General features: G+C 43.5%; 1 protein-coding gene across 1 annotated transcript in view; it reads left to right on the top strand.

Moving 5' to 3' along the window:
- The window catches only part of BMPER (BMP binding endothelial regulator), a 274,664-nt gene that overhangs the window by 121,913 nt on the left and 130,542 nt on the right, over positions 1–22,209 (top strand). The gene's annotated exons all lie outside the window — the stretch shown is intronic.

Here is a 22,209-nt window from a genome sequence, read left to right on the forward strand (position 1 = left end):
CCCAGAGATGTTGGTTTTGTAGTTCTGGGTCCTCCATGGGAATCTGCATTTTACTTAAGACTTCTCAGTGTGATTCTGCTGTGTGTGGTCTGTGGGTCACACTTGGAGAAAACAACATGAGGTAGGCTGCAAAGTCTGGGGAGAGATCTTGAGGAGGCAGGATGACTGCACTGAATTATACAGAACATTTCCTTAGAGGAGTGTGTGCTGGCACTCAGCACACAGGAGTGCCAGTGAGTCGTGGAAGGCAGTTGCCCATGTGCTTTTTGGGACACAGGATCTTTCACTGGTATTTTACCTTTTATACATGAACTTTCCAAAACAGGTTAGCCTAGTCATTCCTTCTCTCTGGAGGACATATTTCCTGGGGTGGGCATTGTGGCACAATGGGTTAAACTGCTGCTTGGGGTGCCTGCATCCCATATTGGCATGTCTGATTTAAGTCCTAGCTACTCTGCCTGCAGACGTTTCTTGCTAATGGGATCCTGGGAGTCAGTGGATGGTGATTCAAACGATTGTGTGCCTGTCATCTTTGGGGAGACCCAGGTAGAGCTCCTGGCTCCTGGCTTTAGCCTGGTCCAACATTGGCTATTGCAGGTAGTTCAGGTAAAACCAGCAGGTGGAAAGATATTGTCTTTCTCTTTTTCTCTTTCCCTCTCTCTCTTTCTCTCTTTTCTGATAAATACATAAAAGTAAAGGCCGGCGCCGTGGCTCAACAGGCTAATCCTCCGCCTTGCGGCGCCGGCACACCGGGTTCTAGTCCCGGTCGGGGCACCGATCCTGTCCCGGTTGCCCCTCTTCCAGGCCAGCTCTCTGCTGTGGCCAGGGAGTGCAGTGGAGGATGGCCCAAGTGCTTGGGCCCTGCACCCCATGGGAGACCAGGAGAAGCACCTGGCTCCTGCCATGGGATCAGTGCGGTGCGCCGGCCGCAGCGCGCTACCGCGGCGGCCATTGGAGGGTGAACCAACGGCAAAAGGAAGACCTTCCTCTCTGTCTCTCTCTCACTGTCCACTCTGCCTGTCAAAAAAAAAAAAAATACATAAAAGTAAAATCAACTTAAAATATATTTCTTATGTATGATGCACATTTGTTCAATCACATATATGTTAGAGGTGTGTGTGTGCGTGTGAGAGAGAAGAGAGGCTTAAACTAAGTAAAGGGCTAGTTTAGCTGGCCCTCTCCATTCCAGTTTAATTCCTTCATAAATACTAATATTTGAGGTAGAGGGTGGTGCTTCACAAACCTTGAGGTGGTAGAATCACAGGCTTGTAGAAGACATTTAGAAAAAAAAAATATGAAAATATGGAAAGAGGGTTTTTATACCTTTCTGAAGCATATTTTTGACTATCTCTTTCATTGAGTTCCAACCGCTGATATTTATTATCTTAATTTTTTGGCAACCCTGAGTGATCAATAGTAACGAAGGTTTCTTTTATCTGATTAAGTGACACTAATTGCTGTTCTACTTTGAACTAACATGTTTTTGAAAACAAATTCCAGATTTTTCAGATTTTAATCTGACTTAATGAATTTAAATCTGATCAAAATGAATGATTGTTATACTGCCATGATTCTAAGGAGTGATATTTATTGGACCTTACATATGCTAGGGACTGTTTATGAAGGTTTATGTGAGATATTTTGCTTAGTTTTCACAACTCTTGGAAGTAGGCATCACCACTGTCAGATAAGACAGCTCTGCCAAGATCACATAATAATTAAATGACTGAGCTAGAACTGGAGCCAAAGTCTGGCTCCAAGGCAAATTTTTAAGGCATTTGTAAGTTGTGATTCTTGTTCACTATATTGTTATTTTTAACCTCTGGCTTAAAAATTTAGTTGATACATTAACAATTATACATATTTATGGGGTATAGTGTGATAATTCAATACATGCATACACTGCACAATGATTAAATCAATATAATTAGCATTTCCCTCTATTTTTTATTTAATTTTTTAAAGATTTATTTTATTTATTTGAAATTCAGAGTCGCACACAGAGAGACAGAGAGATAGACGGACAGAGATCTTCTGTCCGCTGGTTCACTCCCCAAATGGCTGCAATGGCCAGCACTGGGCTAGGCTGTAGCCAGGAACTAGGAGCTTCTTCCAGGTCTCCTACATGGATGCAGAGGCCCAGGCACTTGGGCCATCGTCTGCTGCTTTCCCAGGCCATTAGCAGGGAGCTGTACTGGAAGTGAAGCAACCAGGACTCAAACTGGCACCCCATGGGATGCTGGCCATACAGGCAATGGCTTTACCTGCTACATCACAGCCCCAGCCCCAGCCTTTCCCTCTCTCTAAGTATTTATCATTTCTTTGCACTGAGAACCTTTGAATTCTATCTTCTATGTTTACAAGTTATTTTTTAATTTACTTATTTGAAAGGCAGAGACACAGAGACAGATAGAGATCTCCTATAAAATGGTTCGTTTCCCAAATGCCTGCAGCAGCTGGGGCTGGGACAAACCAAAGTAGCAGTTGGGAACCCAATCCAGACCTCCCACAAGGGTGGCAGGGGCCCAAAAACTTGAGCCATCAAGCACTGCCTCCTTGAACATATTATCTTGAAGCTGGAATGTGGAGCAAACCTAGGATTCAAACCCAAGCCCTCTGACATAGAATATAGGCATCCCAAAGTTTAACCACTAAGGGCAAATTCTAGGTTTTTATGAAACATATAAGCAATTGTTGTGAATTATAGTCACCCTACTGTACTGTAGAACATTTGAACTTACACTTTCAAAAACGTTTGTGAAAATGGAATTAAAGATACATTTATCTCAGTTTAAAATTTTTGAAATCCAGTCATAGTGTTTTTCATAATATGCATTTTGCATGAAGTTTTTGTAGTCTCCTTCTTCACTTTGTGTTCATTTTCTAATGCTTTAGTGAAGGCACCAGATTAGCGTTCTTTTCTCCCTTGTTTATAAATATGTGACTGAACTGCTTACACACACACACACACACACGCACAATGTTTAGCAGGTCCCTTATTCAGTACTTCATTGCTGCTGATATGATGACCCTAAGAAGCTGTATTCATCACATTTTGGTGTGTTCATCCATCCATTTATCCATCCACCTGTCCATCTGCCCTAACTTCCTTCCTTCCTTCCTTCCACCCACCCACCCACCCACCCACCCACCCACTTGTAAAATTTTACTCCAGATAATGTGATAAAGCTTGAAATACAGTGGTGAACAGAGAGGTAAGCCCCTACCATCAGAGTACGTAGTTTCTCATGGAATCTCCCTGCCCCTGGGATGAGATGGCAATATTTAAATCCAGTTAGGCAGCAGGTAGCACAAGAATTCATGGTGAAGACCTTCATCAAAACATTTATGTCCTGCTCTACACTGCTTATCAACCATGGCTTCTAGAGGCATCTTGGTGGAATGAAAATTGTCCAGCTTGCGTAGAAACCCACAGAGCCTTATCAGCACATGGTGGGTTTTTAAGGGATTCTTTCCAATCTACAGACTTCTAGGGGCTGCTTTAGTTTTGAAAATATTAGAGATCTGTAACTCAAAAAAATTACCATTTAGTAGGACTTATTGTTCTTATCTCATCTTTTCTGGGACTGTTCTTTTCCAGAACTTAGCCTTCCCTCATCCTATTCTAGATTTGGGGGAATTCACAGAGAGGGAAGAAGCTCCAGCAACCTCTCTCCCCTTGTCCACAGTCTCTTAGGGTAGAAGAACTCTTGAATTCCAGGCAGGAATAGGAAACTTCAAATCCTTTGAGGAAGAATCTAAACTCTTTCATAAAGTTTTCTCAATAAGGAAACTCCAGCTCAGCATTTAATTCAAATCATTTTGGGGTTCTGCAGGACAAATAATAGACCCTTGTTGTAGGTAACTTTCGGAGTTCTACTGCTGGTCTGGAATAAGAAATAGCCTCCAAGGGTAATTTGGATTTGGCTGCGCTTAACAAGATTATGACCAAGTGAACCCAGCACTTTAAGGATTGCCAAAAAAAAAAAAAAAAAAAAAAAAAAAAAAAAAAGAGGAAAGAAGGAAAGAAAGAATTTATCACACTGGCAAAAGTCTGGCCTCTTCCTTTGCAAGAGTTTCCCAGGGATCCAGTGGTTGTCTCGTGTTCTCTGTGGTGATGATGTGCTTCCCCCCGAACTTCCCCTTGTCAAAGTGGACAGTAATCCATCTCCTGTCACAGGGGTGAGATGCACGCTGAGGGGGTTTGAGACAACTTGGAATTCTCTTTGTAACTAGCAGTAAAACGGATTCCGACTGTTGGAGAGGGCCACAGGGTACCAGCTGAGGGAGCTGGGGCTTTGTCTCCACAGGGGAAATCTTCTCCTGGAAGTGGCATCCCTTTGGAAGCCTGGAGTTCATTCTCATGGTGTAGCCTTAGATTTTCTTGGGTGATATGGAAGAAATGATAGATAACTGGCTTAGCTGTCACAGTTTGCTGGTCTTTCCACATCTTGCAGTCCTCAGCGGAGCAGCAGTGAAGCACAGTGACTCCCAGTGACGAAGCTTCAGCTCACTCCATGCGGGAGATAAATTTGATGTCATCAGGTTGCACGCCTTTATGTGTTTTCTTGCTGGTAGAGGACAGCACTGCTACTGTGTCTACGGATGTGAGCTGTACAATCAGCTCCTTGTAGCTGCCTGTACTTCCCCAGGTTTCTCTGTTCTTTGCCTGTCTGCATACTGTCTTTGCTGTCCGAGGGACACCCCTTCTAGCTCCTGACATCCTTCGAAGTCATTACCAAGGGTCCTGAGGACCCATGCACGTGGATTCCAATTGCTGGTATACAAATTTGACATAAAGCTTGGGTAAAGAGAATACTGTGATTATGCCTTAAGCTGTGACATCATAGTAGGAATTCTGTGGCCATCACACAAAAAATTTGTGAAGTGGTTCAAGTAATTATGTTTATTTCTTTTTTTTTTTTTCTCATTTTATTTGGGGGGAGGGGAGGGAGAAGTCAGTCTTTGACCCATTGGTTCAGTACCCAAATGACCATGAGAGCCAGGGGTGGACCAAGCTGAAGCCAGGAGCTCAAAATTCATCTCTTGCTGGCGCTGTGGCTCAGTGGGTTAAAGCCCTGGCCTGAAATGCCGGCATCCCATATGGCCACTGGTTCTAGTCCCAGCTGCTCCTCTTCCCATCCAGCTCTCTGCTGTGGCCTGGGAAAGCAGTGGAAGATGGCCCAACTCCTTGGGCCCCTGCATCCATGTGGGAGACGTAGAAGAAGCTCCTGGCTCCTGGCTTTGGATTGGCGCAGCTCTGACCGTTGCGGCCATCTGGGGAGTGAACCAGAGAATGGGAGAACTCCCTCTCTGTCTCTACCTCTCTCTGTAACTCTGTCTTTCAAATAAAAAAAAAAAATCTTAAAAAAAAAAACCAAAACCTCAGTCTCTCACATGGATGGCAAGGACCCAACTATTTGAGCCGTCACCTGCTGCTTCCCAGGGTGAACATGGGCAGGAAGCTGGAATTGGCAGCGAAGGAACTGGGACTTGAGCCAGGCTAGGGGACACAGGTGTCCCAAGCAGCATCTTAACCACTCTGCCAAATGTGTGCCGCCACATCCTTCAGTTTAGAATCCATTTGTGATATTTGTAGGAATTTAGTAGTAGTTTTGCCCATTTTATTGAGACAGAAGTTTCTGTGAAATGTTTTTATTCATTTAATAAAACAAACTGCCAAGAATTTAACTAACATGTTGGTATACTTTATATTTTGTTAAAGTTAGCCAAAATTGAAAAAAAGTCACCCTTGATTCCTATGACTTTTTTTCCCCTGGAAGTATCTTTTTTTTTTTATTATTATCATAGCTTAATAAAAATAAGAGAAACACTGGGGCTGGTGCCATGGCGCAATAGGTTAATGCTCCACCTGTGGTGCCGGCATTCCGTAGGAACGCTGGTTCTAGTCCTGTCTGTTCCTCTTCTGATCCAGCTCTCTGCTATGGCCTGGGAAAACAGTGGAGGATGGCCCAAGTGCTTGGGCCCCTGCATCCACGTGGGAGACCTGGAAGAAGCACCTGGCTCCTAGCTTCGGATCAGCGCAGCTCCAGCTGTTGCAGCCATTTGGGGAGTGAACCAATGGAAGGAAGACCTTTCTCTGTGTCTCTTCCTCTCACTGTCTGTAACTCTACCTCTCAAATAAATAAATAATTTTTTTTTTTAAAAAAAAGAAACACCATTCAAAATAAGTTAAAATTGTGAAAAATACAGTATTTTAAATGCTTTATTTTTAATTGTGTGTTCATTTCTGGTTAATAAATGAGCAGACAAGAATTTAGAAAACAAAACACAAAGCTTTAAACAGCAGTAAAATTAACACTAAAACTAATCGTGTGGCATGTGCTGTGCCCCTGCCCCTGTGCAGTGTCCTTTTTCCCTATGTGACTAGTTCCAAGGCTGTCAAGCTGCTCTCCTGGTGTCTTTCTCCATACTACTCATTAATGTACTTGCATTGCTCTGTATTCCTCAGCTTGAGCTGTCACCTACAGATTTCCTATTGTGGCAGACCAGGATGACGTCAGCCCTTTTGCAGGTTCCTCTCTTTCCAGACCCCAACACCCCTGTGCTTCCCACTATGATACCAATACTATGAATAGCACAAATCTTGAATATGCAATTGCTCATTAAAATTCCTGTCTCTGCACCCAGTTTTTGGTACTGTTATGGAATAGGTGGGCTTGTTTTTATGCAATATGTAATTTTCTGAAATAACTTGGATAATTCTGAAGTAAGTGCCCTAAGGAAGAATGTGTGGCCTAGGGATTGACTTTTGATTCTTTATGAGGTATTGAGCTATGCAGGATTTCTCAGAATCCTGGAGATAGAAATATGTAGTGATTTGCAAGCAATGACTAAGGGATTTTTGTTACTGCATAGATGAACTGAACCTGTAGACTTCATGAAAATTATATGTAATTATATAATTGGTACTTATAAATGAGCTTGAAAAATGGGTTGCCAAGGAAAGCATACATTTTAACTTGACCTGTTAATCCAGTTGTTTAAAGGGGGTTCAGAAGCAGTGGGAGTAGTACCTCTGGACCCTCTACTTTCAGTTCAGAACGAGAATGATACTGCTAATGGAAAGCAGGATGTTTCAGGAATAAGTGTCTGTGTAGAATTGGGAGGAGGGTAGAGAGGTTGGGAGTAGAGAACAACTTACCTTCTTTTTCCCTGATTGGCCTGGGGACCAGGCTGGGGCTTTGGTTCTGGGTTGATGGAGTTAGATTAGTGAAGGGAAGGAAAACCAAGGAGAGTCAGTGAGGCAAATGATGACTTCATTGGACTGCACAGACATTCAACCATCATCACTGTTGGGAACCACACCTTCCCCATTGGATTATTTCTTTGTGGAACAACTTGATGAAATGGTTTCAAGGGTTTTAGAAGAGGGGAGGGATATGAGAACGTCTTGTTCAGTTTTCTTTGTATAAAACTTCTAAGCAAGCACTTGTAAATCATCTAAAGATGATTCTTTGGGATCCTGATGTGCTTAAAACCATGGCCAGAACACTGTGCCTAAAGCACGTTGGAGAAGGGAGAGCTGGCTCTTCAGGACCCTCTGCCTGACTCCAAGTACTCAGAGGGACTGAAATGAAAATGGCCACTGTGTTTATTTATACAAGTGTTTTGTTGGTCTTCTGAGTTGAAGTTGATGACAGATGTGTTTTCATAGAAAAAGTACAAACTCTAGAGACGTAAGCATCTGTTCTTTCTCATTCTTGCCTCTGAGACTCATACTTCATTCTTTATCTACACAATGGCCTTTCTATTTTTCCTACTGAATACCTGAAAATACGGGTGTAAATGACTAATATGGATTCTTGACAGTTTTACTGGAACAAAACGGGTGTTTTCTGGCTTTCATTGTCCATATCTGGATGGCTCTGTGGGTGGCTGTTGATCTGCACTTTTCTGCCGTATAGCCCAGATGGCATTACGGTCTGCTAAGTGAATTCGCCTATGTAAGTGATGATGTACAATGATTCCCTGGGACCGTAGAGTTCATTTCTATGACCCTAACGTGCTACTAGAGTTTGGTTTGTTTATCATGGTAATGAGAATAACTTCATCATGGTAGACCTCAAGAATGTAAAATCTGAAGCATTTGAGTCAGTGATTCTCAAAGTGTGGTCTGTGGACCCTTGGGAGTCCCCAAGACTATGGTGGCAAGCGGGGGGGGGGGGGGGGGGGGAGGGGGGTTGAAGTCCAAATTACTTTTTTTTTAAATCAAAATAGTGAGGTACTGTTTGGCTTTTTTTGTTAGGTTCTCATTTTCTCTGATGTTAAGTAAAAGTGCTAGAGTGTTCACACAGATCAAAGCAAAAACATTAAATCATACTAATGGTGTAGCCCCTGTGTTAATCATCACCGTGCATTCTCAGTAACAAAAGAAAAAGAAAACATTCATTTTCATGTAAAGGTGACCTTGATGAAATTAAAAACTTACCAGTATTTATTAAATCTTACCCTTGACTATATGTCATTTAAACATGGGAACTATAGGAAAAAAAATCTGCTACATGTTGAAATAGAGTGGATGGCTAAAGGAAAAGTAAATGCTAATTTGAGTTGTGAACTGATTCAACCATTATTTTCATGGAAGTCCATTTTTACTTGAAAAAAATGACTTGGCAGAGAAATTATCATTATTCAAGCTTGAATGTTTGGCAGACATTTTCTCAAAAGTAACAAAAAATGAGTATGTCACGTGAAGGAAAAAAATGGTGCTATTTGTTGCCAGTGATAAAATTTGAGCCTTGAAGTGAATTTTGGAAAAACTTTATTTGTCACTGTGAGTTTGATAGCTTTCTAATACTTAAAGAATTTTCTGAAGAGATCATATTACTCAATGTGATTCACTTTTGATATTGTATGATGAGTTATATCAACATTTAGAGGGTCTGCCTAAATTAGTACTTTACAAATGACCAACATATAGTGCTACCAAAAAAAAAAAAAAAAACAAAAACCAAAAAACAAAAAAAATGTGTGGGGACCGGTGTTTGGCAAAGCAGCTAAGCTAAGCTGCCACTTGGATCACCCACATCTCATACTGAAGTGCCCGCTTCTGTTCTAGCTTATTTCTAATGTACATTCTGGGAGACAGCAGGTGGATGGGTCCAATAGTTGGGTCCCTGTCACCCACATGGGAAACCTTAATTGCGTTTTGGCCTCCTATCTTCAACCTGGCCCAGCTCTGGCTCCTATGGGTATTTGAGGAGTTAGCCAGCAGATGGGAGATCTCTTTCTGCTTGCCCTTCAAATAAACTAAATAGAAAAATAAAAATTTTTAAAACTCATGCATGGGTAAAACACCCACGTCAAGTACAATATAGAGCAATAAATTTTAATGCAGCAGACTAGTTCAATAATAATTATTAACAATTATTATGGTTTTTCATTTCATATTACAACCAACCTTTAAAATTGTTGAATTTTGCGATAGTATCAAAGGAGAGCATATGTAATTATATGAAACAGCGAGGTAAGCCCTCCCCTATTTGACAACTGCTTATCTGTCATAGGTTGGATTTTCTTTCTACGCTACACCCAAAACAACATATTGCAATGAATTGAAGTAAACAAATATGAGAATTCAATGGCAACTATTGAACCAGATTTGCAAAATGTAAAACAGTGCCACTCTTTTCACTATTTTGATGGTGGGGGGGAACATAATTATTTGTCATAAAGAATTGTTTGTATTAGTATGTAATAGGATTTCTTTTTGTTTTAAAATGGATATGTTTAAAATTTTTTCAATTTTAATTTCCTGTACAATATGTTGAAAGATAGATTTAACTCATGGCAACTAAAATTCTTAGGGTAGGATCAATAATTTCTTTTTAAGATTTATTTATTTATTTATTTGTTTATTTGGAAAGCAGAGTTACAGAGGCAGAGAGAGAGAGAAAGAGAGAGAGAGAAAAAATGAATCTTCTATCTGCTGGTTCACTTCCCAAACTGCTGCAATGGCAGGAGCTGGGCCAGACTGAAGTGAGGAGCTAGGAGCTTCTTCCAGGTCTCCCATATGGGTGCAGGAGTGTAAGGACTTGGGCCATCCTCTACTGTTTTCCCAGACCATAGCAGCGTGGAGAAGCTCGGATTCAAACTGGCACCCATATCGGATGCCGGCATTGTAGACTACGGCTTTACCCACTATGCCATAGCGCCAATCCCCAGCTCTGGGGATCCTGAGATAAGGAAATTTATTAACTTCTGGTTTAAGCGGTTTTCCACATATGGTGGCATGGATTAGGAGTCCCTGTCTAGCTTAAACAGAAAGCAAATTACTTTTCTTATGTTTTTCGGTTTTCGTAGCTTTCCCATTATCCTTTGGTTTCATTTAGAAAGTCTCATAAGATGTCTTGTTGGCCTTCAATCTTGATGCACCAGTTCAAATTGCTTACCTGGTAGGAGGCACCACGCATGGGCTGTATCCACCTGCAGTGCCAGATAGGAACACCTGTGCACTAAATATAAATTGTCATTGTCTTTCCTGTGTGCGAAATTTCATATGAAGGGATAGGCACCCAGGGTGGGGAGATGGCAATTAGCCTGAATGATTCTGTTCTTATCTAAAGATAGAACTAGAATTTAGAAAAGTGATTGTGAGTTCATTATCAAGAATATCGCCATCGTAATGGAATTTTTTTTTTAAAGATTTATGTATTTGAAAGAGCTACACAGAGAGAGGAGAGGCAGAGAGAGAGAGAGAGAGAGAGGTCTTCCATCTGATGGTTCACTCCCCAATTGGCCGCAATGGTTGGAGCTGTGCTGATCCGAAGCCAGGAGCCAGGAGCTTCTTCCGGGTCTCCCACAAAGGTGCAGGGGCCCAAGGACTTGGGCCATCTTCTATTGCTTTTCCAGGCCACAGCAGAGAGCTGGATGGGAAGAGGAGCAGCTGGGACGTGAATCAGCGCCCATCTGGGATGCTGGCCATTCAGGCCAGCGTGTTAACCCACTGCGCCACAGCACCAGCCCCATAATGGAATATTAAATGGACAATAAAATGTTCCTTATGGAAACATGAAAAATTCTTGCTAGGATTTCAAGTCCCAAAGGTAGAATGCCCACTGGTACTGCAGCCTCTCAACAAGCGTGTGGTTATTTATTAGAAAAAGTTTATTGTGTCAAGCACTGGAATACATTCCTGAATAACAGGCACAGTCCTTGACTGCAAATATAAAATTCTTTGTGTATACTGAGCCAAATTTGAAATTCCTAAATAAGAATGCAAATAGACTAATGGGGAAGCTGGTACAAACCTCTCACATTCCGAGGAAAAGATGTTGTGTTGATGTTATTTTATTTATATACATATTTTAAATGTTTTGCCTATTTTTTGTTATTTACCTGAAAGACAAAAAGCGAGGGCTAGAAACAGAGATTTTCTGTTTGCTGGTTCACTCCTGGGGCTGGGCCAGGCCGAAGGCTCGAGCCCAGATCTCAATCTGTGTCTCCTGCGAGGGTGGCTGGTACTGGAGTCGTCACTTGCTGCATCCCAGGGTGCACCTTTACTGGAAGCTGGAATCAGAAGCAGAGCCAGGCCTTCTGAGTGCGATGCTGGGACACCTTACGCTGCACCAAATGGCCATCCCTGTTGGTATTAGCTTCATTTCCGTACCTACTGCACACGTCATTAGGGATGGGGTGAAACCCATGCTGTCTCCACCCCTTCCTGTTCAGAACAGCACCACATAGAGGGGAGCTGATGCTAGCTGCTACTCCTAGCTTGGTGTCCTTGCTTGGTCCCCAGAGCTCCTGCCTTATTTCCACTGTTTACTCTGCTTCTTGATCTCAGCTCTCCCGGTCTCATCCTCACTTTTGCACTTTGAGATACCACGCGAAGGGATCTACCTGGGGTAAACAAGCCTTTTCCTTGGATGTTTGCTTCTGCTTTTACTACCTACAGAGTATTCTATAAGGGACCTGTTTGTTTACAATCTGTTGCCTTTTAAAGGCCTTCCACAGTTCGGGATTGAGGGAAAAATTTGCTAGGCTAAAACTGACAGGAGAAAGATATCCTACAAACACCTTTTTTAAAGGCATGGAAACCACATATACCACACAGTCTGCCTGGGGAATTTGTAGCTGATTATGTTTTCAGAGGATGTGGGAGGTAGAGTTTTCATACTGTGGTATTTATAAATACTCAAGAAATGCCCGACATGGTAGGGTGACTTGGTTTATAGAATTGGCAAAGGGCTATCTGAAGCCTAGAATTCTTATATACATACATACATATATATGTGTGTGTGTGTGAAAAATATATATTTTATATATATGTATTTTGTGTATCTATATGTTTTAATATGGAAAAATTAAGATAATCCTGAAAAACAACAAAAACACAGAGAATGACAATATCCATCAAAGAAGCAAGTAATCAGACAAGCAAAAATCACCAGAAGAGTGGTTTTTGGAAGCTATAAAAATACAATCTTAAATTGAATTTGAAGACAACATTATTTAATACTCTATTTATAGAAGGAAAGCAAAAACCTTTGAAAATAGAGTTGATAGCTCAATATGAAAATTGGTTTAACCAAAAATTCTCACCAAGAAATTTGCCTCAAGGAAGAAGGAACCTACAAATGTAGATTCTTAGGATAGATTTACAGTAGTATATTGAAGGCAATCAGTACTTTGCAAATTGTGTACATATTGTAGCAGAATATGTTCATATGCCATGCCAGAAGGGTTCTATGGTCAAATAAATTTGAGAAACACTAATTGGATAAACACATGTAGTAACGGATAAGAAAAGACCTGCAACAAAGAAATCCCTCAACTTCCTTACTTCTTTGTAGATGTCTCATTAAGTTATGGAGCATGTGTCATTAAGGAGCTGTCACTGTCTTTCATGTCTCCCTAAGTCCTTCATATAGAAAAATGGACAGCCGGGCTGGGCATGTGACAGTTAGCAGGAGGGACTCTGTGCGCTGGGAGTCACAGCCCCCTGTGTCATCCTGCTCTCGGGGCTTCCAGTGGCCTGTGGCTACTAGACCCATCAATGTTGGGTTTTTACAGAACAGGCTTTTTAAAAATGGCGAGGCAGTGGCCTGCTCCATTTGTGGGGCTGCCTCATATATTAGTAGGGAACACCAGCTTGTTTGTAGCGTTGGGAAGGGAGCATGTCGGCATGTGTTACTTTCTTTAGTGAGATGAAGTGATTATCCCCACCATCCCCCAAACAAACCTCTCCTTAGGAAAACAAACACTTGCAAGTTTATTTTATAAAATCTGTGTAGAACTTACATAAATATATTGTGACAGCGGCTGTCATACTGCATATATCAAGAAAGTGCTTTGAAACTTTATGCAAATACATAGGCGATGTATACACTACTGTACAGCCCAAAGACTACCCTATGTGTTCTTGGTGCCAAGGAAAACACAAGTGTTCTCCAGCTACTTCAGAGGAAAAATCCCCACAGCCCTGTACCTATCAAAGCCCTGTTCTCTTGGCCAATGAAACACACTTGGGCTAACTCAGAAGACAGTAGGGTAGGGGTGAGGATGGCCAAGGATCATTTTTGCCAGTAACTTATAGATCAGTCTCTGGGCAGGGCCCTGTGTTTACATTTGTGCATATAAATTTCAGCATAGCTTTGAGGAAAATGGTGTTGTAAAATAACCACAATTCAGATAAAAAATTGCCCAAGTCCATTCATTTGTTCATTAATGATCACCACATTGTCAGTTCTGATTGCATGAATGGATTTGTGACTTGAAGAATATCCTGTGTAGCCACAAGTGTGTGGTTATGGATGTCGCCATTGTGGTCAAATATTTCTGTTAGTATTTAGGTAGCATATTAAATTCTTGTTGTAAGTAGCTATCTGATAAGGTCACTTCATGGATTCTTTGGATAAAATTCCAAAACAAAACAGAAGGCCTCCATCTCCTCTCCAAAAGCAGTTAAAGTGGTGCATGTGGCACAGTGGTTAGCAAACCTCTGGAGATGCCTGCATCCCGTATCTGAGTGCCTGGGTTCAAGTCCCAGCTCCTCTTCTATCCAGCTTCCTGCTAATGTGCACCCTGCGAGGCAGCAGGTGATGGCTCAAGTACTTGGACCCCTGCCACCCATGTCAGAGACCCCAAGGGAGTTCCTGGTCCCTGGCTTTGGCCTGTCTCAGCCCCGCTGTTACCCAGCAGTTCGCTTGCTTGCACACTCTTTCTCTCACTCCACCATTCAATGAATCAATCATTAAAAAAATTGCTCAGGTAGAAAATATAGTATATATGACAGTACTTTAAAACACTGTGGATAGATGACTTAATTTAAAAGATGTTTATTTTGGTATAAAAATATTTTGAAATCTTTTCCTAGTATACATTTTCCACAAACTTTTTGAAGACCCCTTATATGTATGATTTTCAGAATTTTTTCACTAAAATAAACTTAGCTTTACTTCCATTTTTCCACAAACTTTCTGAAGTACCCTTGTCCTTTACCTAAAAGTGCTATGTCTGGACATTGATGTACAATAACTGGTTTGTGTTTCTGTTTAGGAAGGTATTTCTGGTGGTCTAGGTCAAAGAGTATGATCTACTTAGCTCTTAACTAACTAGTCCCCATTGCGGTAACTTTTGGGCTCAGTTCTTGCTCCCTCTCTCCTGAACCGTGCTAGGCAGCTTCTGTTTTTGAAATCACAAGCAGCCCATTCTCTTGAATCAATCCTGCTGGAAAAATGATTGCTGTCACTACGGCAGTAATAAAACATGCCACCGTGGGGAAACGTGGGCAACCACAAGAGGATAAGTGTTCAAAATCAATATTTCCCAGAGTTTCTAAACGATTTTACTTTAAAAAGTCGAAGTATCCTTACAGCTTGGAAATGAAAGGATCAGTGTTTGTACCAAAATTGTTTATAGCAAAAACTTTTAAATGATTCTGCTCTCAGTTTCAAGTCCAAAGGCCATGCAGTAATACATGTAGTCCAGTGTTTCAGGCAAAAGCCTGCAAATCTTTCTAGAGGTCATTGCCTTCATCAGCTACCTGGATGCGACATGCTTGCATGGAAATGCTCTCAGAAACTTCAGATCTATTATTAGATTTGAAGAAATAACAATATCTATGAATGTGAGACTTAGACCAAACGCCACCTAATCGATGGATCAAACATTTGAGGAAAAATAATATCCTTACAAGTGTTTATGAAATCCTAGTTCCTGATGACATGATCATATCTATGCTTTAAACTGGATACAAATCAGTAAATAGTTCCACATTCTAAATCAAGGAGGAAAACTGGAAACCCACATGGTTCAAAGGATCAAACCCATGTAGACCCAGGCACTATCTGTTACTGCTTTGCACCAGAGTTACTTCTCTTCTCTAAACTTTAATTTCTTTATCTGTTAAATCAAGAAAAACAGTAGTATCCGATCTCATAGGTTTTATGCTAAGAATACGATGATGAGGGTAAAGCTTTTAACTCAGTTCTTGGCACATAGTAAATGCTCATTAAGTGTTAGCTATTGCAAATATTTAGAGTGAAGTCAATTTTGAATCCCAGTATATGTTCTGTTCATGAGGTGGTTATACACATGGAGTTACTTGTTTATGTCAGTTCTCTGAACTTGGCAGACACACATAGTCCTGGTTGATGAGGCTCTTTATAAATAACATACACCAATTTAAAAAGTGATTTTCTGAATTTTTTGGTCAAAAAAGGGCTGGATGTTCAGCCTTCAGAATGTAAACTTTCACTTAATCTGCCTGTTTTTAGGACATCACTGGCATCTTCAAGTTAGCCTGGTATAATAAAATAGTGCATATTTCTGAACTGATGCCTCCCTGAGTCTGCAGTATTTGCCCTCAAAAGTATTTCCTTTCCAAACTGGCCACGGAGGAGAGCCCTTGTGCGTGTTCTGAGAGACTTGTCTCTGGTTCAAGGACCCTGCATGGAAACTCTGAAGCTTTTTTTTTTTTTTTTTACCTGCAGAGTTAGTGAGAAAGAGAGAGACAGAGAGAAAGGTCTTCCTTGCGTTGGTTTACCCCTCAAATGGCCGCCACAGCCAGCGCGCTGCGCCGATCTGAAGCCAGGAGCCAGGTGCTTCCTTCTGGTCTCCCAGCAGGTGCAAGGCCCAAGCACTCAGGCCGTCCTCCACTGCCTTCCTGGGCCACAGCAGAGAGCTGGACTGGAAGAGGAGCAACCGGGACAGAATCCGGCGCCCCAACGAGGACTAGAACCATGGGTGCCGGTGCCGCAGGTGGAGGATTAGCCTGGTGAGCCGCGGCGCCGGCCTCCATTTATTGTTGTCGTTGTTTACTGGAAGCCAAGCACGGGTTCTTCCCAACTGACCTGTGTCGGAGAACACACCTGTGCTGTGCAGCCATGTGCTGTTGTGTTGTGCTGATGCGGGTCGGACGGTGACTGTCTTCCATAGGAAATCAGCCAGTCGTCCTCAAGGCCTCACATGACTGGTGTGAGGCCTCTTGGCAAAGTGGCAAGGACCGGCATCAAGTTCCTTTCTGTCTGTTTTACTCAATTTTAGGACTCCCAGTTCAGTAGGGACCCTGTTCTTTTGCATGTTTATTTTCACCATTCTTCCCTCTCTAAGACCAGCACTGGCATCCCTGTTCCTGAGCCTGGGATGATTTGGAAGACAGATGCGAAGTTTCTTGATGATACTGCCTGCCTTCTGAGTCCAGGCTCAGTCGCCAGGTGATTCTCTTCTACCTCATCCCTTTCTCCCTTAGGGTGAATCTTCTCTCTGCTGAACTTGCCCGGGCATGTCAGACTGTGACTCAATCCAGGACCTCCCCACCACAGCTGGTTCCTCTTCTTTCCCTTTGATCCGATTTGGCCTAGATTAAGATCATCCCAAGAGCATGCCAAGATTGGGATGCAACTTGATTGTCTGAAAACACAAACTAGAGATCAGTGGACAAGACTAGTGCGAGGAGTGTCACTAGCTTGGATGGATGGCACCAGAAACCTCTGGCCTCTGGACATTGTTTATCCTATAGCTCCATAATATGCTGTCTTCAACGTTGTAGATTTTGCTAGGATTTCAGGAAATTATCACTTGAAACAAAAGAAAGAACTGCACCCAATCATATACATTGTGCATGTTCCCAAAGACCACAGTGCCTGGCATACAGAAACTCAAATAGAAGCCGAGATGCTGTGACCAGGAGATGGCTATTCAGAAACTAAAATGAAGTTTAAATGCACTCTTCTGTTTTACTAGATTTCCAGTTGCACTATATTTAGGAAAACCTCAGAGACTTCTAAGTATAATTTTGTCAATACAGTGAGTGGGATCCGGATATATCTTAGTTAAGAGTAATTCATTTCAAGACAACTGATGTTTTTGTATCTCAAGAAACCTCACCAGAGTACAGATATTTTTAAGTTATTTTCAGCTTTCACTGACAACCCAGCAAGTAGATGTTTAACTGAGAAACCGAACCCTTGTGATGTTGCTGTGGTCTCACTGTGGAGCTGGGCACCAAGGAAGTTATTAACATGACTTCTGCCCCTAGTGAACTCTCAGCTAGGTCTGGGGAAAATGATAAATTCACATGAAACATTGCAGGGCCAAAATTAAAACAATATATGAAGCATGAAGCATGTAGTGTCGATAAACTATTTTAGGTAGCCAGAAACTGCAAGGTGGACATAAAGGACTTAGGAAAGTAATTCATTGATGTTTAAGTTTCTGTCTTTGAATTTTAGAATTAAGATTTAAAATAAAATTAAGAAATTATGTATTTGAGAAAGAGAGAGAGACCATGCTCCTGTCTTGCTGGTTCAGTGCCTAAATGCCTGTAGCAGCTGGGGTTAGGCCAGGCGGAAGCTGGGAACTCAGTCTGGGTCTCCTGTATGGGTACAATGCCCCAACTTCCTGAGCCTCGCTACCGCCTCCCAAAGTGTACATTCGCAGGAAGCTGGAGCCAGGAATCAAACCTGGCAGTTCAGGGTGGGACGTGGGCATCGCGCCTGGCGTCTTAGCCACCAGATGAACGTCTGTCCCCAGAGGTCCTCGACGCATCAAAGGCCTGTGTGGGCTCCCTCCTTAGCGCAGCCCCAGCGTTTCTGTGGTGTAGACAGCCTGGGGAACATGAAAAATGCCCTTTCTTCTGGAAGATGGTGTTATTTCCTTCCTTTCAGGAATGGCTCATAACTCACGGGAGGTGTGAGTCCTGAATGATTGTTCTTTTCATCTCCCTGGAAGCCGGCCAGACTGTAGATAAGGCGTTTGATGTGTCAGCAGTAGGCTTGTAGCAGCTTTGACTACTTACACGATGATGAAAGGTTGAACTTTGATAAAAATGGCAAGAAAAGGAAAAGGGCTCACTTTCTTCCTTTTGCTTGCTCTTGCTCTCTCTCTCACTCACTCTATTTTTTTTTTTTTTTTCTGGGTGGGAGTTGAGAAACGTCCTACCAGGGTGGTCTGCAAGGTTTCTGGGAATCTGAAATATTAGGAGGGTGCTCTCTTGCGGATTTACTTGTTTATTTGTTGGTTGTTTCGGGGAGGGAACACCCATGCTCGCCGGCACAGCAGGCCTGGACTCTCAGAGCCTTTATCGGCAGCCCCCCTGTCTCTCCACTCCGTAAGCCCTGGGAGGGAATATCACCTTCCTCGGGCACATCCCGTGAATCCTAGCCATCCCTCAGCACCTGCTCCCACACACCAAACAAAACAGGGCTGGCAAACTATTCGATTTCTCGGCGCTTTCACCCCTCAGTTCCCAGGGCATTTGCTCAGCGATCTGAGCTTGGTCCCATAGGGTGCTTTTATCTTCCGGCTTCTAAAGTACACAGAAGGGTGTAAAATGTGTGAAAACCCAGAACCAGTTGGAATTCGCCTCGAACAGCGTCCAAGTCTTATCAGTGATTTGTGCGTCTGCCAGACTGGAAAGCTGGGGTTTGGAAGAGAGGAAGAATTTCCCAATTTCTTTTTTTTCAAAGGAAAAACAAAAATAGAAGCTAAATAATCTGCCACTTGGCTAGGTGGCAAGGAAGAGCTTTGACGGAAGGCTTCAAGGGACAGAGGAGGCGAGCGTTACCTTTAAATAGGAGGCTTAAACAAACACAGCACAAACCCCCTTTAGATTGGGATTAATGGGGGCAGGAGGAGTTTGGCCTAGCAGTTAAGACAGCCGTTAGGATGCTCAGGTCCCACATCAGAGACCTGGGTTGGTGCCTGGCTTCCTTCCATCCTTACCTGTTTCTCACCCCCACCTCCTCCCCACCCCTGCCACTTCTTCCTGCTGCTCCAGACCCTGGGAGGCAGCAGCAATGGCTCAAGCAACTGGGTCTCTGCACCCACGTGGGAGACCTGGATTGTGTTCCCAGTTCCCAGTTCCACCCTCTGCCCAGCTACTGGGGGGCATTTGGGGAGTAAAACTATTTATTTCTCTCTGTTTGTCTGTCTCTTGGCCTCTCAAATAAAGGAAAATATGGATGGATGGAGCAATAGTGAAGACGTTCCCATCCCCTGTTTATTTATTAACTTGCTATTTATTTCCTTAAATTATGGTGTTTGGCTCTGCCCCTGTATGCACTTGAAGTTCAGTGCTGTCGCTGTAAAGGGGCCAGGCCTGTTCACTGATGCAGCTGTTGAAAGATGGTATCTAGCTGTGCTGTCAGCCTGCTCAAGTCTCACAGTGCAAGTATGCAATCCCCGGTCTGAGACCAGGGTGGGCATTTTTGTACGATTTCCCACAAGAATCTGGGAATCTGGTGAACACCGTCAGAGTCTGTGGGAGACATCTGAGAACGAGAGGACGTTGAGGTCCCGCAGGCTCACTGGCCTGGGCCAGAGGGTGACTGGCCGAGTCCTACAGTTTAGTGGGGATTTCAATTTAAAGGGTCGGTGCTGTTCAGCAGGGTTGGTGGAGTGCCTTGAAGAGACCAGTAGGCAACCAGGAAGTTGTCTTCCTTCATTAGCACCCCAAAACTGCTCCTGAAGCTGTCCCTCAACACTTACGATTTGCCTGTGACAATAATGTCTCCCCTGACCCCCAAGTTGTCCGTGTCCTAATATCCAGAACCTGTGAACGTGACCTTACTTGGTGAAAGGGACTTTGCAGGTGTGATGAAGGATTTCACAGTGGTAGTGGTGGAGATGATCCTCAGTGAGTTCTCTTGGAAGAATCCCTGCAGAAGGGAGGCAGGAGAGCCAGAGATGTGACAACGGGAGCAGAGGGCTGGAGTCCGAGAGAAATCTGAGCATGGGGCAGGTGTTTGGCATAGTGGCTCAGACTCCACTTGAGACACCCACATTCCGTACCTCAGTGCCTGGGGTTGAGACCCATCTATGCTGCTGATCCCAGCTTCCTCTTAGTACACACCCTGGGAGTGGGCAGTTGGTGGCGCAAGTGGCTGAGTCCCTGCAGCCCATGTGTAAGACCTGCATCGAGGTCCTCAATCCTGGCTTTTTCCTGATCCAGCCTTGGTTGTTGCCGGCATTTGGGGTGTGAACCAGCGTGTGGGAGATCTCTGTTCTCTCTATCTCTACTGCTACCACTACTTTGCCTCTGCCTTTATGTGTGTGTGTCTCTAGCTTTCAAATAAATACGATATAAATAAATTTTTAAAGCACAGATGCTATATTGCTGACTTTGGAGATGGAGGAAAGGCGGTGAGCCAAGGAAGGCAGCTACCTCTGGAAGCAGAAAAGGGAAGGAAACAGATGCTCCCCAGAGCCCCCAGTAGGAGCACCGCCTGGCTGACACCTTGATTTCAGCCCGGGGGACATAATTTCCGACATCCGACCTCAAGAGCTGTAAGACAGTACGGGAGTGTTGTTTGTGGCCACTGTTTGTGTAGTCATTTGTTACAGCTGCCATAAGAAGCTAAACAATATCAGCTACAGTACAATTAGAGAAATGTTCATCGATGGGAAAATCGAAAGGAATTTATTTCAGACCTAGTTCTCAAGACAGAGCGTCAGTACGTGGTTCTCTGAATCAGCAGCAAAGTACAAAAAGGGTTTTCTGTCAGCCTGTGGGCCCTTCTCAGGGACCATTGTTTGCTTAGGATTTTAGGAGATAAATAGGCATTTTGATCCAGGTTCCTGATATGTTCTAGAGTGTCTGTGTATAGAACCAAAACTGAGTTTTATTTTATCACTCAGAAACAGAAACCCAGCTGTAATGTTCCAGTTCTTGGGGCAGAAAGTTGCCAGACCCTGCACAGATTGAATCAGAAGATCTGCACTGGCTACAGCGCACATCTCCCCCATCAGCGCGACCCCCGGCTCCACCTGTACCCTGCTTTGCCCTGCTTTCCTTCACAAGCCTGAAGAAAGTGGCCTCCAACCCCCAGTAGAGTGAACTGGGGCCTGGTTTTCTTCTCAGGGAGAAGCAGTGCATCAGAAAAATGAGCGTCGTCCTCCCAAACACGCCTCTGAGCACCTGCCAACGCTGTGATGTGTGCTGGCTGCTGAGGGCACTAAGGCCTTATGGCAGCCAGAGCCCCTGCTCGCTGGAGGCTCAGGCCTGTGCAGCGCCGAGACAGCTGCCTCAACCCATCTGGGAACGTCACCAACAGTGCACACCTCTGCAGCATGGTTTTGCTGTGGGCATGGGATCCCCAAATTATGTTATGAGGATTGAGAGCCATGGAAGATGACGGGATTTGGGCGTGTGCATAGCCTGGGTCTTGGCAGACCTTAGCTCCTTATCCCAGCTCCCTGCTCCAACCGCATTGGTTTGAGGAGACAGTGGGCTAGTGCTGCGGTTCTCAGCTAGGGGTGGTTTTGTCTCGCAGAGGACATTCTGGCAATGTTTGAAGGCGTTTTTGTTGTCACAACCATGGGGCATAGGGTGCTACTGGCATCCAGCAGGTAGAAGCCACGGCTGCTGCTGTACATCCTAGAATACACAGGTCACCCCCACAGCAAAGAATTATTTGACTCCAGATTTCAGCAGTGTCAAATTTCAGAAGCACTGATCTGTTGGGTAAGTCTGACGCACAACTGCACACAAATCATTACACCACAATGGTGTGTAGCCCACCGTAGAATGTGGGGTCCTATGAAGGGTCTTTGAAAGTTCATGGAAAATGGAGTTAAAAATCAGTTTATGCTGGTGCAAAATCATTTTTTACATCCATGCATACGTTTTCATAGCATGCATTTTCCATGAACTTTGTGCAGGCCTGGGTCTACGTAGTCTCATGAGCTCTGGGAGCAGTGAGCCTGCAGGGCCGCTGGCTTTGCTGGAGAAATCCAGGGCAG

Source organism: Lepus europaeus, chromosome 20 (assembly GCF_033115175.1).
Source record: "Lepus europaeus isolate LE1 chromosome 20, mLepTim1.pri, whole genome shotgun sequence".
In the NCBI taxonomy this organism is placed as follows: domain Eukaryota; kingdom Metazoa; phylum Chordata; class Mammalia; order Lagomorpha; family Leporidae; genus Lepus; species Lepus europaeus.